General features: G+C 42.2%; 1 long non-coding RNA gene across 1 annotated transcript in view; it reads right to left on the bottom strand.

Annotated features, from left to right (window-relative positions):
• LOC143439575 (uncharacterized) overlaps window positions 1-20,278 on the bottom strand; it is a 138,305-nt gene that overhangs the window by 14,188 nt on the left and 103,839 nt on the right. Inside the window, exon 3 of the long non-coding RNA XR_013107736.1 lies at window positions 20,155-20,206. This is a non-coding gene — a long non-coding RNA (uncharacterized LOC143439575). The remainder of the gene's footprint in view (window positions 1-20,154; window positions 20,207-20,278) is intronic.

Below are 20,278 nucleotides of genomic sequence, written 5' to 3'. Positions count from 1 at the left end.
ACTAGCTTGCTTAAATCCTTTGATTGGACTGTCATCTAGCATGGTCTTATCAACCTGCAAAGAAGCATAGTTCAAATACAAACAACCAGGCTGGGAATACAGCATCATTTGTAAGGCACTTGTACCACAAGCTTGGGGACCTTCGTTCCAACCTCAGAACCACCCAAACACAGATTCCCACACATTTTCTCTTGCTGTGACAAAACGCCCTGAGCAAAAGCAACTTGTGGGGGAGGAAAGGGTTTATTAGGCTTACACTTGCAGGCCACAGGCCACTATAAGAACTCAAGCAGAAACTGTAGCAGGATCCATGGAGGGATACTGCTTACGGGCTCCCTGGCTCACTGACTTGCTGGCTCACTGGCTCATGCTCAGCTACCTTTCTTATATAGCTCACACCCACCTGACTATAAATGGTGTGACCTGGAGTGTGCTGGACCCTCCCAGACCAATCATCAATCAAGATGATCTCTTATAAATATTACCAAGGCCAATCTAATCCGAGCAGTTCCTTAGTTAAGATTCCCTTTCCCCAAGTGACCCCAGATTTATCAAGTTGCCAATAAACACAAACTAGAACCCCACTAAAAGGAAGAGCTTGGTGATACATGCTTGTATTCAGAGACAGACAGACAAAGGCAGACAGACAGATCCTTGGAGGCTCATGGTTCAGCTATCTTGTCCTATATGACAAACTGCCAGAGCAATAAGAGACCTTATGGAAGGCTCCTGAAGAACAACATTGGGCATCATCTCTGATCTCCACCAGTAGGTGCACACATGTACCTTCAATCACAAACACACACACACACACACACACACACACACACACACAAACCATATAACTATCAAGGTGGTCCTTGATAAAGATGGTCCTCTGCTAAATAATTCTTGAAACAATGTGACTTTGATGAGAACCGGGTCCTTCCCTTTGGACATAGTTTGGTAGAACTGAGATCTCATTGTCCTTGTAGAATGAGCTGGTTTGAAACTTACAGCTGCATCTGGGGCCCAAGTAAGATGTTACATAGGATTTCATCAGACCAGTGTTTAAGGGAGCATCAGTCCTGTGGTCACTGGAATCTACTGCAAGAGATCTGACTTCACTTCACTTTTTCAATCCATTTTGAATATTAAATTTTGCAACTTAAAAAAAATCATTAAACTGTCTAGTTATTTCTAGAACAAGACAGGCTAAAATAAGCATGATTATTAAAAGAAAAGAGAGAGCCTACTAATTTGAGAGAAGTGAAGAGTTCCTTTGACACACTAAACTCTTTATGAAAACCTTTGTGAACATGATTTGGAGGGCATTAAGTGTCATGGCAGGGAGGTCATCAAATATAACTCTTATAACACTAACAGATGCTATGCTTATACGCCTCTTTCTCTTCCTTAAAAAAAAATAGATCTGATAGATTTTAAGGTCCTGAAAACGTGTACAGTTCTCATCCACAACAAAATGTATAACTAAATTGGGGCATTTCAGATTACTTTCAAACAACGGAGCACTACACAACACTGAAACATCCACAAACGTGTTATGTTTTCTTGTCAACTTGACTTGGAGTTGCTTGAAAGACTCATCTGTGGGCATGCTGGGAGTGTTTCCAAAAAGGGTTAACTGAAAAGGAAAGATCCACTGTGCATGTTGGTAGAGCCATCCACAGCTTGGGAACCAAGACTTTGTACGAAGGGATGGAAGGAAAATGTGAGCCAAGCATGGACATTCATCAGTCTCTGATTCTTGACCATGACTGCAATATGACCTACCACCTCACACTCTGGGAATCATTCCTGCCTGACCATGATGAACCATATCCTCAAATCATGACTCAGAATAAACCCTCCTTCATTTGCTTGCCTGTGTCAGGTATTCTGTTACCGTTTTGAGAAAAGAATCTAAAGCAATCTACAAGGTCGGCAACAACGCACAGAAATCCTGTAATTGCAAAGCTGAGTAAAATGGACCTCTGTAAATGAGTACATGAGAAGTGGTGCTCACACAGAATTTCAAATCAGACTGAGCCCTGTATTTCCGGAAGTTGGGACAGCAGCTTTCTCTGTCAGTGGTGATGCCTGGAAGATGCTTTGGAGATAATGGGTTGCTTTGTGTCTTGCATCTGGAACTGGATACTGGGATGGGATGGTTAGCTTTAAGCATTGACTTGACACAATCTAGGCATACCTGGAAAAAGGCTCTCAATGAGCAAATGACCAGATTAGGTCAGTCTGTGGGACATGCCAGTGAGGGACATTTTAAAATTTGATTAATCAAGATAGGAAGACCTACCTTAAAATTGGGTAACTGAGTGTTCGCTCCCTGCCCATGACTCTAGAGCTTCTGATGCCTTGGCTGCTCCACAGTGAAGAACCTGTGAGCTAAAACAAATCTTTCCCTTCCAAAGTTGCTTTTGTCATTGTATTCTATAGCAGCAACAGAAAGGAAACAAGGTTACTTAGACAAATTTACCTTATAAAAACGAATCAGTTTGAGCATTTATCACTTGAGTACTTACCATGATATGTGATAGTTCAATAAAAATGTTTTCTAAAAATGAAAGTGGGGAATACATTAAAGACATGTCTCAGCCTTGAGACTGACCATAAATCTGATTCAAATTCCAGCTTCAGTTTGCAAAGGGCCAAATAGCCAAGCCTACTTATTTATGCATATTGTTAGTAAACTGGTTATGACTAGACAGGAAATCATGTCCTGGCTGGTTTTGAACTTATTGTGTAGCCTAAGATGCCCTTAAGTTTCTGATTCTTCTGCCTGTCTCCCAAGGCTGTGTTTCCATGCATGAACAGCTGTGGCTAGACTGTCCATGCTACGACTCATACTCAGGCTTCATGTATGCTAAAGCAAGCATTGTACATGACCAAGCTACTTCCTCAGCTTCAAAATTTTACTTTCAACTGAATTTTGGGGATGAGAGAGATGTCTTTGCAGTTAGAGTTTCATGCTCCTCCAAATGACCCAAGTTTAGTTCCTGGTACCCAAGTTGATGGTGGTTTGCAACTTGCACACACACACATGACATGTGCACACAGAGACATGTACACAAACACATAAAGGAAAGATAAACATAAAATCAGTTTTATGTTTCCTGATATTGTGCATGGTTGTGCATCATCAACGATCATATGAACACTAACAACTGTTCCCAAATATTTCACTATGACATTAGTATTGTAAATGAGATGTGCTGTTCCATTCTATTTCTACCCTCAAATATAGGTTTCTCCTTTTGTCCTCTACAAAGCCTTTGTACAAGTCCTCTGTACACACCCATCTTTACAAATTATATATCTATTATTTCCCTAGAAGTAAAAGAAGTATCGATTTAAATATGGCCTTCAGCTATAGACAATGTCACTAAAAACAATTCCCCCAGACTCACAGATGTCTCTACCTAATACAGTCACCCCAGAGGAATTCTTCTGGCCTACTTATGTTCCGCAAGGGTAGAAGGATGGGGAAGAGGTAGAGATCGACTCACACAGAATATGCTGACACTGCACTAACTATAGAGCGGACTCCCCATAATGACACCTTTGGATAACACGGAAAATGATTGTGTTCCAAGGATGGGCCATAATGAGAGAGGAGGGGACTGAGAGCCACAGGGGGCGTTGTTTTCAATCTCACAACACATCTGTGGGGCAGGGCCAGGTGAGTGCTTGTTTTCAAAATAATACATAGTTCTATTTGTCTTTGCCCATGGCTTTTGAGGAAAGGATAAAATTGGAAGAGCCAACCAGATTTTGTATTTTCCTGTCTCCATGATTTGGCCAGTATAACTACATATGTTACATATTTTGGACAGTTATAAATTTGCCATGAAAGATTTATCAACCTGTTAAGCCTCGAGGTACACTTTGCTGACTGTCACCTTAACAGTATCTAGAATCACCTAAGAAAGGGGCTTGTGAGAGGCTTTTCTTAATTAGATTAAGTGAGATGAGAAGACTCATATTAAATGTGGGCGATGCCACCACTGGGCTGAAGTCCCAGACTGAAGTAAAAGAACAGTATAAGCATCTATCTTCCTCTGATTCCTGACAGGACACAATGTGACCAGCCATAGTCCTGATCCCATAGCCATGCTTGCCCTGTTTGAAGCAGAGCTCCCTCTGCCATGATGGAATGACACCTCCACCCCCATAATTACCCATTCTTCCCTTAAATTGCTTTTCTTTTTAGTATTTAAAAAATTATTAAACCATTCTAAAAATGGCTTCTTGTCAGGTGTTTGGTCCCTGCAAATTTCAGCAATGAGAAAAGTAAATAAATGAGCCCCATTATATACACAAATGATGAGATCTCCTTTGCCTCACTTTGTAGATTGGGGATAAGTTATAATAGCTTTTCCTGGTAAACAGATGCACATGTATATAACATTTTAATAGATAAGTTGATAAGTGAGTTTCTGCAACATCTGGACCAGAGTAAGTCTTACCTCCCTCTCCATCTCCAAAGTTCTCACTGGCTTTGATAATAAATGAAAAAGCTCACTCAGCTCTTCCTCAACAGCAACAAACCACAACCCTTTACACACTTTCTGGAGACAAGAGCCACTCAGTCTAAAGAGAGAGCTCAAAGTCGGATGGCATCATTCTGTAATCCCTTCCAGAATGGTGACACTTGGCTGATTTGTCAAAAACCCTTCTACATACATATCCAACTGCCTTCTTTTAATGAATGTCAGCCTTTTAGAATCAACGATGCTGACATTACTCTGTGGAGCGAAGACTGACGGCCCAACTTATAAATTCCCTGACGCCTATATTAACAAGAAGGAGAGATGAGTTTTCTGTTCGCTGGGCTTGTTCTGCTGTCAAATTCTGGGGGACTTGCACTTCAAGTCCCCCAGAATATATTCTCTTCAAATTAAATTATCTTCCTTTTTTGCCAGCCAGGGAAAAAAAATTTTAGAAGAATATTATCAACTAAGTGGATCACAAAATGTGAGTTTAAGTCTTGCTTCCTAGGTGAAAAGATATTAAAACGAATTATATTCCCTAGACACATGATGTGTTTCAAAGGGTCACCTACTACACTTGTTAAGAATGTCTTTAAAAGGACCTTTGAGTCGAAAGAGGAAGAAAACAAGCAACCAGTAGAATTTCCTTCCTGAAAGAGATAGTGGATGCCCCTTTGCTGTTAGCAGAGCCTTGATGGCTTGTCCCACCTTGGTCTGGCTTCTTTACACAAATACTTTTTAACCAGTAACAATGCCGGAAATGCTGTGCCATATAACATATTTTTTGGTATTAAAAAAATTCTCAGTTTTACTGAGATTTACTAATTTCTGGGCCAGGGAGATGGCTCAGTCGGTAAAGGAATTTGGTGTGCCAACATGACAACTTTAGGGGACTTGCTCCCCAGGTCCTGTAGTAGAACGAGACAGCCAACTTCCAAAATTTGCCTTCCCTTCACACACGCTCTGTGACCTGTACAAGCCCACACTGCCAATGCCTCCATACAATAATAAGGAACTGTTTTAACTCTAATTTCTTCCTCTAACCTCTGTATCCCAGTTTTGTTTCTTGTCCTTAGCCCGTCCTGTAAAGGTGGAAATGATAAGTACCTTAGGCATTGTGAATTATTTTACTTTCCTTATAACTACCCAGCTCTATAATCCATCATGAGGAATGAGCCTAGAAATGGGTGTGGCTGTAATTTTACAAAACAAGCATCAGGCCAGATTTGGACAGTGTGATTGGAGGGTGTTTACCTTTGATCCAGATCCTTGCCATTTGTATCTTGGTTACACTCATAAAACTCAAATTGGCAACATTTCTTCTTATCTCCTGGACTAAGCTGTAGATTTGACAAAGTACAGAGCTGCCCTGTCCCACATTTTCAGCCAGTCCATCATTCCTAACATTGAGTTATGTCAAAAAAAAAAAAAAAAAAAAAAAAAAAAAAAAAAAACAAAACAAAAAAAAAAAAAAAACACTGGAAGAGTGATTGCATGAAGGAGAGAGGAATACCTCATCTTCATGGACTACTAGACACTTTGTACTCTGGGGTAAACACAGTTTTGAGGAAGTCTCAGGTCTATAAATGATGACATTTGTGTCTCCATGTTTAGAGCAAACTCCAAGCACCATACAATGCTTCACTCATTTCAAACCTACTTAACTTGGCACCATGCAGACAGGATGCTATACTAGGACATTATTGTAGGAAGCTAAATTCTAGATTATGATTGCCCAAAGTATCTTTCCCCTGGTTAGGACATATTAAGGAACTTTCCAGTACAAGAAGAATCAGAGGGCAAGATGAATCCTGAAGGAGGCTTCACTATATTTGACCATAGCCGTACGAGGAACTCCTAATGGCTTGTCTTTAAGCCAAGAGGGTAAGGTAGCAACTGTGTTACATAGAACAGAGCCAGAGGAAACTCCTTCCTTTGTCTACCTTATGTTTAGAGAGTGTTGGATTCAGTACCTAGACATAGAGATGCGGTTTCAAGAGCAGGGATACTCCTTTTTACTATGGGACAGCCCAGCAAAGTGAACTCTGTAGATTCCACATAGTCTGTACACCTGGAAATTACAAGCTGAATGTCATGTACAGGAGATTTCTATTATCTAATCCAGTCAAGACAGGTTTACCATTGAAAAATAGGCAGTGGTTTGACCTCAGACTACAGTAAAATTAATTAAATAAATAAATAATAAAGTAAAATAACCTTGGGAAGACAGGACATCTTCCTCTATCAGTGAACATGTACATCTGAGATTGTGGTGCTCTACCCAGTAATTACTTCTGATGTTATATAATCTATCATGTGTGAGCCTGTCTTTCCAAGAAGGAGATGAAGCTGGCCTCTGCACCAGGTCCATAACACAACTAAAACCCCATGGAGAATGTGGATGAATTTTGAATTGCTCTAAACTAGAATTGTATGAGAAAAAAGGTAAAATTTTATGTCTTAATAAATACAACAACCTCCTTTGTTGGAGTCATAACATACACCTCCCTAGGCAGAGGGATATAAAATGATTGGCATGTTTGCAGCCCACAGGCGAATGGCAAAACAAAATCCTAGGGAAGCACCACAAACTGGAGTCTGGAAGCAAGTTTTAGATTTGGATGACTGGTACCACCTGTGGATTTTATGAGAATCTGAAAAATCTGCACAATTCAGTTTAGCATAGATATAGTATAATTAGGATGTTTGAGAGATTAGGTGCCTGGCCCAACCAACCTGTGTGTGGGTCCCAGCTCAGTGCAGTTTCAACTCTGCCACCTCTGACAAGACAAACTGCCTGAGTATTTTAAGGCTCATTTCACAGATGAGGTTTTAATCTAAATGAGAGGGAGATAATGACAGCACTCACCTAACGGGTAATTGTAAGAATCCATGAGATAATGAATTCATCAGGAATGCCTGTCCAGTGCCTGCCATGTGCTGAAAACTCACTGCAGACATCTGGTAGACCTTATGAAAAATATATACAGACCATGGTGGAATACACTTCACTAATATTCCTACCACACCAAAGGAACTCATGATGCTTCTGGATGCCTCTTTAAGGAAACATGACCCAGCAGCACTGGGTCGTCTCTGCTGGGTTTGTCCTGACTGTGGGTTACATTCACTCATTCAGACTCTGTGATGATTAAGTGTCACAGACAACTAGACTGGATTTGAAATCATCTAGAAAATTGGGGGAGCATACCTGTGGCCTGTCTGTGAGGAAACTTCCACTAGAGATTAACTCAGCATGGAAAATCAAGCCTAAGTGTGGGCCACACTATTCCATGACTGAGAGCATAAGTAAAAGAAACAGTTGTGGAAAGGGGTAAAAAAAAAAAAAAAAAAGCCATATCAGTGTAAGAATAACCTATTTTCTCAATCATTGTCCTCCAAGAAATTGAAGATTGACTCTACCACAGGCTCCCACCACTAAATGCTCTGCCTCACAGCTGCCCAGAAATAGAAGCCAGGTGATCATGGACTGAAAAGCTCTGAAACCATAAGCCAAAATTAATTCTTCTTCCCCTAAGTTGTTTCTGTCATGTACTTTTATCCTGGTGACCAGAAGTAACTCATATCCCAGGTGATTTTGTAATCAATGATAGAAAAATAATGAAGTAATTGAACTAAGAGACACATTAAAGAGTTTTAACCACTAACTTGATGAAGAAGAAATAAAGAATAAATGAACTCATAGACAATGAATCTGAAATGACTCAGGAAAACAAAAAGAAAAAATCAGGATAAAAAAGCCATGCCTGGTACTTCACACCTGTAATGCCAGCACTGAAGAAGTGAAAAAAAAAAAAAAAAAAGATTAGGAGTTCAATGTCATCCTTAGCTATGTAGGGTATTAGTGGACACTCTGGCCTATGTGGGCTTCTGTCTGTTTTAAAAAAAAAAAAACAAGCAAAAAGACAACCAGTAAAAGATAATTTAAGACCTCATGGAACACTATCAACTGGACAGTCTACAAACTGTGAGAGTGTCAGAAGGGGAAGTAGGCAGAAGTTAGGCTAGAGAGCTTCCTTGAAGAAAATAAGAGAAAATTTACAAATGCTGGAGACGATATTAGCATTCGATGAACAAAAGCAATGACTACTAGACCACATTCAGTAGATGCTACCCTGGGGCAGGAGAGATGGCTCAATGGTTTGGAGCTTTACTGCTCAATCACAAGACCGAGACTTCAGATTCCAGTGTGAGCATCCATAATGACTGGCTCGTAACAGCCAGTAACTTCTGAGCCAAGAAATCAGATGCATTCTCCTGTCCTCTGTGAGCATATACACATGTGCATGCACACACCTGCGAGTGCAGCCCTCACCCCCCCCAATACGTACACATGATTTTAAAAATAAATGCCATGCCCAGATACTCTTAAGTCAAAATTTGTCAAAAGGGACAAAGAAGGGTGTCATATAGTAATACGATGGTCAATTCATCAGGAAGTAATAACAAGCATAGATACACATACATGCAATGGCAGAGCACCAGAATATAGGAAGCACATATTAGTAGAGATGATGGGAGAAATAGACAATAACACAATGAGAGTGGAAGTTTTCAGTCCTCCACACTCTTCCGTAACAGAGCACCAAAGCAGAGAACCAAAGTAACCAAAACCTTAATACTGAAGGTCAAATGGACTCCATAAATCCATACAAACACTAACTGAACATTCTCAAATACATATGGAATATTGCTTTGGGATAGAGCATACATTAAACTAGAAGACAAATTTTAGCACATTTAAGATTTAAGATCAAAATGATATCAAGGAGAAAAACAGAGAGATGTCTCAGTGGCTAAGAGTATTTGCTTCTCTGACAGGAGACCTGTATTCGGCTCCCAGTACCCTTCTAAGATGGCTCACAACCATCAGTAACTCCAGTTCCGGGGTATCTAATGCCCTCTACTGGCCTCCATAGGAATCTGCACCCATGTGCATACACACCCAAGCATACACGTGCACACATGATTAAAATTTTTTTAAATACATTTTGAAACAAGCTCTTATAATTAGCATATTTAATCATTACAGTGGAATTAAACTGAAAATTAATGACAAAAAGAAAGATACTATTAATGATACTCTGCTATGCTTGCAGACAAACACCGAGCATAACTGTCTCCTAAGAGGTTTCATTCAACAGCAGATGGGAACAGATGCAGAGACCCACAGGCAAATACCAGACGGAGCTCAGGGAGTCTTGGGAAAAGAACGAGGTATAGGAGAGGCAGAGAAGTCAAGGACACCAAAAGAAGACTAACAGAGCCAACTAAACTGGCCCCATAGGGCTTACGGAGACTGAACCACCAACCAAAGAATATGCAGGGGCTAGAACCCCTGCACATTTGTATCAGATGTGAAGCTTGATCTTCATGTGGGTTCCCTAACAATTGGAGCCAGGGGTTGCCTCTGACTCTGTTGCCTGGCACTGGATCCCTTTCCCTAGCTGGGCTGCCTGGTTAGGCCTCAGTGGGAGTGGATGTGCTTAGTCGTAGCATGACTTGATGTCCCAGGGTAGGGTGGCACTCGAGGGAGGTAATGGGGGAGGGACTTGTAAGGATGGAACTGGGAGGAGAGAAGAAAGGGGAACTTTGATTAGAATGTAAGGTGAAAAATAACTTAAAGAAAATAAAGAAATACATTTTGAAACAAGATATTAACAAATATAAACAAGTATATTTAGTCACTACCATGGAATTAAACTGTAAATGGATGACAAAAAGAAAAATAAACAAATTCACACAGATGTGGAGATTTTTCTAAGTATAAAGTCAATTTATATTTAGAGTTGCTGCTCTCATAAAATACCATGCACTGGGCGGTTTATAAACAACAGGAATTTAAATACCACAGTTCTAGAGAATGGGATGGCGGAGATCAAGGCATTGGCAGGGTTGATACCTGGTACTGGCTTACCTCCTGTTCAAAACGGCCACTTTGGTACAATATTTTATGCTTCTCTTGGATAGGTGACAATGTCTTTTCTTTCATTCCTAATTTAACTTCAGTTCTCTTTTTCTCAGTAAAGCTAACTAAAGCTTATTTCCTTGATCTTTAAAAAGAGTTCTGTTGGTTTTAGTTATTTGTTGTTGCTTTATGTTTTTTTTATTAGTCTAATCCTAAATCTTTCATTTCTTCCACTAACTTTAGCTTTACTGAGTTTTTTGTTGTTGTTGTTGTTATTGTTCTGTTTTTTTTCTTTTATTTTAGATTTTCTTCTCTTTCATGTAAATGGTTTCAAAATGCTGTGAGTGACCACCAGATGTTTGGGTTAAATATTCACTTTGAAAAGACAATTATTTATTCACAGACACCTCAAGGTCATAGGCTGATAGGTAAGAAACAAGGGAGAATTCTAGTCACTTTAATGAGCCAGAAAATATGAGCATTTGTGGAGAGAAATCTCCCCACTTTCCCCAGTCCCCCAGCATTAGAGGCTGTGGTTGGTCATGGTTTGACTCCATATGCTACGGACATCTTCCCTCCTCAGTAATAAGCCTGGCCTCATGGCTGGTCGAGAACAGGATGAAACACACTATTTGAGTCCTTCCCTTCCAGTTGATTTTCAGTTCTCTGCACAAGGTAACCCTGGGTGCCTTCCCACAGTGTTCTTACTTTATTTCCTTTCTACAGTTGGTACTCCAAGTATATAATTTTTCCTTTTCCTTGATTTGTAAACCACTCAGTCACTAGGGGGACAAAACACAGTGATTACTAATGGGAGATGCTACGAAGGTCCCAGCTGTGAACAGGAGAAAGCCAAGATGACCCGTCATCGAAATGTCACCGAAAACACCACCACGCCATTCAGAATGAAACAAGGAAGGCTTTGTGCAGACAGCAGCCAACCGCATATTTAACTCCAGGACTCACCAGTCTTCCCAAGGAGATTTAAGGGCTTCTCGCTTGATTAAATAGCCCGTGATAGAAGATGCCCTTGTTCCCTCTGTGGCTGCATACAAATGACAGATATTTGCATGGACCAGGGTATCCAGAGCCCTAAGGGGACTGTACATTTTTAAAGTAGTATTGCCATTGTTTTTATATAGTAATTGGAAGTGTACATTCTATCAGGTGTGATTCTCATTAGGAGAGGAGGTAGCTGTTCTTGGCTACTGGTTCTGGTCATTTAGGGTTACCAGGACTCAGAAGCAAGAAAACTCTGCATATAAGATCTGAAAGGGGATGTGCAGTAAATTCTAGTGAGTCCCCAGCTCACACCAGACTCCGACTCTTGACTTTCATCTCCCTCTCTCCCCAACTTCCTTCTATGTACTCAGCACATTTCTGCCTCATGAATAAAGGGCCTCCTGATGACTGGGCAGCAACTGGAGTTAAATTAGTCATGTCACAACAGCAAATTAGCAAACAGTACCCCCAGTTACTAGAAGAGGTGGTGTTGTTTGGTATGTTCAATTCCTGTTATCATCTAGGAATCAGGGGCTGCCCAGAATCATAGGCTCTCAGTGGTCCGGTGTCCAGTAGGATGGGGGATTTGGTCAGGATGAAACATCGGAGTGGAGCCTGTCCATTTTTCCCAACCTGGCCTCCCTTGGTTGTATGTGTGAAAGCAGGTACCGGTCAGGATCACAGGAAGAGCAGAGAGCCCCTTAAGAAAGGATAAGGTAGAGATGTGAAACTCCTCTGCCATGGGTGTGACAAGCGGCCAGCCACTTAGGGAAGAATGGGGAACAAAAATCCCTTGCTTTTGAGCTATAGAGAGTATGGCTTTCAAAATGCAGCACTTAGAAAGCCACTGAGAAATGGCTCTGCTCCTCTTCAGACTTCATAAACTGTGTGTGTGTGTGTGTGTGTGTGTGTGTGTGTGTACGTATGAGTGCATGTGTATGTACACATGTATGTTTGCATGTGGGTTTACATGCATGTGTGCACATGCGTGTGCATTTGTATGTTTAAGTGTGTGCATTTCTATGTGTGAGAGTATATGTGTGTGTAGTTTATATGTTCACATGTATATATGGGTGCTCAGACTAATACACACACACACACACACACACACACACACACACACACACAGGCCAGAGAAGGACATTGAATATCTTCCTCTTATGACTCTCTGTCTTATTGCTGGAGACAAGATCTATTGCGAAGCCTGAAGCTCACCGTTTTGACCAGTCTGGCTCCCAAAATCTACCTGATTCTGCTCTATGATACTAGAGTAGCAGGCATGTATGGCTATGCCTGGCTTTTTCATGGGTCCTGGGGATTAGAACATATGTCCTCTTGTTCACATGGCCAAATGCTCTTACCCAGTGAGACATCTCCAAAGACCCTGGAGCCTTCATTTTTATGACATTCTCAGATGACTTCTATGCCAGCATCTACGGGGACAATACCTAGATTATGAAGTTGGAGATGTTGTAAAAACTCCAATGGCATGAGTGTGACAAGAGGCTAGACACTTGGGGAAGGATGGAGAACAAGAATTCCTTGCTTTTGTGCTACAGGAGACATGGCTTTCAACTTGCAGTTCGGGAAGCCACTTAGAAATAGCTGATCCACAGCTGACATTCAAAAGTTGGAGCACTAAGCTAAGTGGGAAGGAAGGAACAAAGGGAGGAAGGGAGGGAGAGAGGGAGAGAAAGATCTGTAGACAGTAGAAAACAACGCTTACAGAATGGAAAGGGACAGAAAGGCAGAAACCCAAAGCAAAAACAGCTGGAAAGGCACACCTGGATGGACGGTGGAGCTGGGCTGTGGCCCCACCTGCTGGCCAGAGTTGCAGGTGGGTCCTTCGTGACTGACCTTCATGCCCAGTTCTCTGCTTTGTCATTACATGTGTAGCCTGTATCTTGGCCACCCAGGCTTGTGAGCCTTGGTTATCTTTTGCATATAGAACCATCAGGACACTTTGAAGTAGGAACACAAATGGACCTGGTTCAAATTTTTACAGTGTCATTAAAATACTGACCTTCTGCTTGAAGTGGATAGGAGGTGCAGGGTGACTTATAATTATCAACCTCCTGGGGTGGTATATGCCAAGGATTCAACCTTTCTAGCAAGAGAGGAGTCACTCAGGCCAAATACCAAGGGAATATGAGTCACTTTCTAAGAGATTAAAAAATGAACTAAAATTTTCAACCACAAACCCTGCTCTCTACGCCAGTGCCTCCCATCCAGTTGCATGAAGGAGAACAGGGCAGCTATATATAAACAGAAAACTATGAGATTAGGGTGTGCTGAGAGGATTGGTACCTCTGCGCACCAATCTCCAGGCCGTCCTTGATGTAAGCACACCAGGGATTGCAGAGATGCTCCAGTTAACTAAAAGAGAACACTTTTCTTAGAGAAGACCTGAGTTCAGTTCCTAGCACTTGCATCAAGAAGTCCATACCAAGCTTTAGGGGATCTGTGGTCCTTTTCTGGTCCCCATGGGCATTTGCACTCATATGTACATAATTAAAAACAAAAATAAAGAAGTAAAAAAAAAAATCAAAGTACCTCGATCAGATTAGTCCTGATCTAGATTAGAAGAGACCTTACTGTCTTTAAACTCATTCACTGCTGGCTCTCCGACTCTGGGCCGTGGCACTGTCGGGTTTTTGAAATGATAATCTCTAATACTTACTTCATGTCTACACAAGCCCCACGCCTGCCAAATGGGATAGGACTTATATTGTCACCTGTTTTCTATGAGACAGAACTAAGACCTGGTGAAGCTAAGCAACATGCCAAGGGTGACACAGACAATAATTAAAGGGGAAGTAGAAAATACAGGTGGGTGTGACCAGGGACCAATGATCTAAACCAGTGGCTGCCCCACATCTCTCTCATGTCTCTGTGTGCATGTGTGCATGTGCATGTGCGTGAGAGGGAGAGGGGGAGAGAGAGAGAGAGAGAAAGAGAGAGAGAGAGAGAGAGAGAGAGAGAGAGAGAGAGAGAGAGAAATATATATACACATGTCTATAGCTGCATGCATGTATGTATGAGGATGCATGTGTGTAGTGGGATATTTTTCACGTAAGCTGGGAGGAGCTAAGGTGGGAGTAGTAAGGAGAGGAGAAGAAAGAGGAGGAGCTAGGGCAGAGAGAGAGAGAGAGAGAGAGAAACATGGAAGCAGATGTGCGCCTGTCTTTAGCAGTCAAAGGTAGTTGATATATATAGGTTAGGTATTGGGTTACACCTCTGATTGTGTGGGCATCTTGCTATTGAGCATTACCAAATATATAAAGCATTTGGATAATCTAAGCATTAGAGTCTCATTCCTACCAGGCCTGTGTGGATGGCAGGATGGTCTAGGCTTAGCCAAGCATTGTGGAGATTGCGTGGTAGATTGGCAGAGCCATCTCCCAAGCTGGAGTCTCATGGGTGGCGGGGCCGGTGTTTCTGGCCACCTGAGCCAGTGGTCTGAGCCGAGTGGCGGCATATTTTGCTTGTGGCACTAGACCTTGCCTAGTCAGGAACATGGCAGTCCCGTATTACAAGACAGATAGGGTGACGATGTTTTAAATATCTCCTGAAACACATGTGTGTATCCATGTGGAGGTCAGAGATCAACCTCAAATGGAGGTCAAGGGTCAGCCTCAGGTATTGTTCCTTGGGAGTCATGGAAACAGACTCTCACTAGGATCTGGGAATCATCGACAATTAGGCTACCCTAACTGAAGCTATTGCTATTTATTTATTTTTATTAGAGATTGGTCTTTTCTCTAGGACCCAAGGCTTGCAAGTTAGGCTGGATTGGCTTGGCACAGGGTTACCCAGCCTCTGTCTGTCTTCCCAGGGCTGGGATTGCAAGTATACATAACTATACCCGGCTTTTTACATGGGTTCCAATGTTTGAACTCAGGTCCTCATGCTTGTGGAGCAAGGAGTTTACAGACTGAGCTTTCTGCCCAGCCTCTCCAAGTCTTTTTAATAAAGGAAAAGAGATGTAAAAATCAGAAACAGAGAAAAGTGAGGATGGAGACAAACTGGCACCATAGACGCTCACAAAGAAAGTGCTCCTGGGGAGGACAGAAGCCTTAGGGAACCTGTGGCAAGCCTCAGTCACTTCTGGCTACTTGGGACAATAGTTTAAATTTTAGCAGGTGGCAAATGGATCTTAGAGACTGGGAGGAAGAAACACTTAAAAATGATTCGTTTATTTCTATTTATTGTATGAGGGTTTTGCCTGCATGCATGTGTGTATATCATGTACATGCCTGTTATCCACAGACATCAGAAGAGGGTGTCAGCTCCCCTGGGACTGTAAGTATATAGAATTGTGAGTTGCCAGCCATGTGGGTGCTGGGAACCAGGTCGCCTAGAAAAGCAGCAAGGGCTCTTCACCTCTGAGCATCTCTCCAACCCTGAAAATGCTCTTCTTAAAGAGGAAAATGTAGTATTTTCATCTCATAGCTAAGAAGTGGCCACTGTTTGGGGAAGGGAAATAGTCTCTAAATTCAGCAAGAGGGATGGAGAGATGGCACAGTCTCAAGAGCACTTCACTGCCCTGGCAGAAGACCCAAGTACCTGCACTGGGCAGGTACTGTAACTCCAGCTCCAGGGGATCAAATCACCTCTTCTGGCTTCTGCAGACACCTGTACTGGTATGCTCATACTCACACCACACTAGACACACACACACACACACACACACGAAAATAAAAATAAATAACTTACAAAGAAATAAAACTTGGGAAGGTGACACAGTGAAAGAAAGTCATTCACTTGTTCTCCTGTGCCTGTTCTTCCCCTAGGTGGTTAACTCAGGCCACCAATAGGGACAATAACAACATGTGAAATAGAGTCTGTGTGCCTATTGCCCGGCACAGTGTGAAGACACTGTGGGGAAAAAAAGCCACACACACACACACACACATTCCCTCTATAGTCTGACTAACCTTTTGGACTCCACATTTGTGGCTTGGTTGAAGAACACACAGGTACAATGCAGGTTCAGAATTAAAAATAAAATTTGGGAAGCTAGAGAAATGATTTGATGGTTAACAGCACTGGCTGCTCTGCCAGAGGACCTGGGCTTGATTCCCAGCACCCACACGGCTGCTCACAGCCTTCTGTAACTCCAGTTCTGGGGAATCCGACAGCTGCTTCTGGCCTCCATGGGCACTGGGCACACATGAAACTATACTGGGCACATGCATGCACACACACACACACACACACACAAACAAACAAACAAATAATACAATAATAACTAAAAGCAATAAAATAAAACTTGCGGGACAATTTGCAATGCATAACACTGCATTATGATCCAGGCCCTCAAAATAAGCTGTATCATTTCCTTATGTACCACCCACTCAGGGTCCCCTGAGAAAAGAAATGTTTAAATTAAGATGTATCAGAAGTCAGTTCCTGGGGTCTTCCACACTCAATTACAATGCACCAAGGCAGCTTTTTCGCAAACACTGACCCCAATATTCTGACCTTGATTCTGGACATTGTTTTACAAAGGTTTCCAACCTCTCCCCACCCCAGTTCTGAAAAAAAACCCATTATTATAAATCTCACGTGTCCTTCAGTGTTACTGTGTTCAATCCCGACTAGGAAGGCCTAGGCGCTTTGTGGGCTAAAACATCAAAAGCAAACTCATATTTATGCAAATATAAATTAAAATCCTCTTTGCTTTATTAGACTTTCCATCCTAAAAACATATACATAATTCATGATGGGGGATAAAGGGGGATTATTAGCTGTAGGGCCACGGACCAACTTTTTAATAGTGAAGAGAGTGTGGTGAAAGCTGGTTTTTTTTTTTTTTTTTTTTTTTTTTTTTTTTTTTTTTTAACTTTTTATTTTCTAATGAGTCAAAAGAACAAGACAAATTCAGAGAGACCATGTCAGCATGGTCTTTTCTTTCCCGTCCCCATCTTTGGAAGCAGAGAGAGTCAAAGCGACATTTACCTTTTAAACCTTGTGAAATGACCACACATTTAATGAACTAAAACGTCAAAAATGTGAAACGTTTAAGGAATCTTGATCTTTTGTTCAACACACAAGGTGATGTTCAAAAAGAAAAAAAAAAAAAAAGACAGTAGTTATTCCTGTTCATAACCTTATCTTTGTACAAGGAAAAATGTAAAAAGGTCAGGAAGATGTCGGGAGGCTGGGTTAGGGCTGGCCCACCCTCCCACTTTGTCCAAGGACAAGATCCACCTTCAGGGACTAAGACCTTGACCCAGCCAAAAGGAATGGTCACTGTGAAGCCCCACTCTTCTTTCTCCTGGACCCCAGTGCACACCTAATGAATTCTCTCCTGCACCACGGGGCCCAGACGGCGGTCGGAAACCTGACTGCACCTGCCGCATCTCCCTTCAGATCACGTTGCTGTTATGAAAAATAGTTTGCTATTTTGGAACCCCCTGGCAGCCAGAGTGAATCGCCGAGGGCCCCAAGCTCGTTTATCTTGTGTCAGAAGCAAAGCCAAATGAACGCCACCTCGCCCGGCACCTGAAGAATGGGAAGGCGCTTGGTGAGAGTAAAAATAACCAAGGGCTGGGGAAACGATGTGGAGCAGAGCTAAGTAGGGCTGCTCACAACATACCCCACTTTTTTTTTGGTAGCCCAGGCTAGCCTCCAACTGTTTATGTAGCCAGGATGACCTTGACTTTAGAATCGGTTTCCATTTCCATACTGCTGGGAATCCATCAGGTTCAAAAGGCACGTTCCACCACAACCCCTTATGCCTGCTGGGAATCAAACCTTGTGCTTAAGGGGCAAGAGTTCTCTCAACTGAGCTACAGCCTCAGCCTCTACTTTCCTCAGCTAAGTTTTAGAAGGGATAGGATTCTGCCATGTAAGGTTTGGGGTTGGAGTGGGAGCCTGCCCCTCACCAGATTCACACAGTTTTTGGAAAGCTGTGTTGCTCATTGAAATGAACTGGGATTTCCAGGTGCATTGAGGAGACTACCAGTGTCTATTCACCTATAGATGGACCAGAGACATTCCTCAGGAGCTTGCAGATTAATGCACCCAACATGCCCTTCCTTCTCCCTCCAGCCATCAAAGGCTAAAGTCATGGGACTGAGGCCGACTCTTACCTATGCTAAGGGTCAAAAGAGAAGGAAGGAGAGAGACTGAGAAAGAAGGAGGCTCCTGTGGAACAGCTGGGAGACAGTGAGTGGCTGAGGCAGAGCCGAATAAGATGTCATTTATTTATGTTGTGGTGTGTGTGTGTGTGTGTGTGTGTGTGTGTGCATCTCCATGTTTGTGTGTGTATTTGCCTGCAAAGCCATCTTGCCAATCCAGGAATTTTGAAATGCAACTGTATAAATTTTTATTTTTTTAATTTTTATTATTTTTATTTTTTATTTATTTATTTTTTGCAACTATACAAATTAACAGGCTCCAGTGTGAGGCTTTCGGGCATATGCCTTGCACGGAGACTGTGGTGCTGGATATTTACGCGTGAACAGTGTGAGAGTAGGGGAGATCAGATAGGGTGAGAGTGAGCTCGCTCACCCCACTCAGGGAGCAAGGCCAGGCTACATGAGGCACCAGTGATCACGATGGACATGCAACTGTGCTTTTCTAATCCCCCAGGCTGTTCGTTCCTGTGCATGAGAAATCCAGGTGTGGGCTAGAACAAAACCAAACAGAAACAAAAGCAAAACAAACAAACAAAAACCCTCTGTCCAAACAGAGCAAGTGACATCTGCAGACAGGAAGTAGACTACGTGACTAATTCCCTATGGAACCTGACCAGATCGCAACTCCTGGAACCATAGTGACATAGCACTGAGGTGAAGCAGTTTAAACACTATGTGGGTTTTATATGATACCAATTGCTCATGGGAACTATCCTAGAATTTCCTCCTGGAGGAAAGTCCCTTTATACCAGCATCTGATGCTTATATTTGGCAGAGTGCCTACCATATTCAAGACACGGTGCTCTGCCCTGCAGTAAAACATAATTCCATGGCCCTAATCACTCCCATGTAGATTACTAGAGTAACTCACTGTCTATTTTAATTCTGCCTGTCTAGCCCAGTGCCTATTACTTTTTTTTCTTTCTAGAATGTTCTATCACATCTTATATTACCACCGTGTGTGTGTGTGTGTGTGTGTGTGTGTGTGTGTGTGTGTGTGTTTGCACATATGTGGGTTCATGTATATTTGGGTATACATGTACACAGGTGTGATTGTGTGTGATGTTGAAATGAATACCTTCCTCAGTTATTCTGCCATGATGGGCTCCATCCTACAGCTGAGAGATAAAAATGAGCCTTTCAGATGCCCATGATACTAGTCATGTGGCTCAATTGGTGAAGTGCTTGTCATGCAAGCATAAAGGCTTGAGTTGGGTTCCCCATCTCCCACGAAAGAGCCAGATGAAGCAGCCCACATCTGTAACCTCAGGAGAGAAGGCATAGAGAGATAAGTGGATCCATGGAAATTGCCAGTGAGCCAATTTAGCCAAATTAGCTCCATGTTCAGTAGAGACTTCCCTCTCTAAAAGGATGTGAAGGGTGATCATGGAAGATACCTGATGCTGATCTCTGGCTTCCACACCTGTGCACATGTGAGCACATGCACACACATGAAAGAATATATCACACACATACACAGAGATTCATACACTCAGACGCATACACAGAGACATACATGGACACAGACACACACACCACCAACAACAATATAATATCTAGCACAGAATAAGTGTTTAGTAGATATACTTACTGGCAAGTAGGAGCATGAGGAGGGACAGAAATCCCAAGAAGATAAGTTGACCCTAGAAAAGAATGTAGAGGTCATACGTTACAATGCTCTGGCCCTCACATACATTGACACGGCAGACCTTAGC

Source organism: Arvicanthis niloticus, chromosome 27 (genome assembly GCF_011762505.2).
Source record: "Arvicanthis niloticus isolate mArvNil1 chromosome 27, mArvNil1.pat.X, whole genome shotgun sequence".
Classification (NCBI taxonomy): domain Eukaryota; kingdom Metazoa; phylum Chordata; class Mammalia; order Rodentia; family Muridae; genus Arvicanthis; species Arvicanthis niloticus.
The sequence above is the reverse complement of the archived record's forward strand: the minus strand, read 5'-3'. Positions and strand labels throughout refer to the sequence as shown.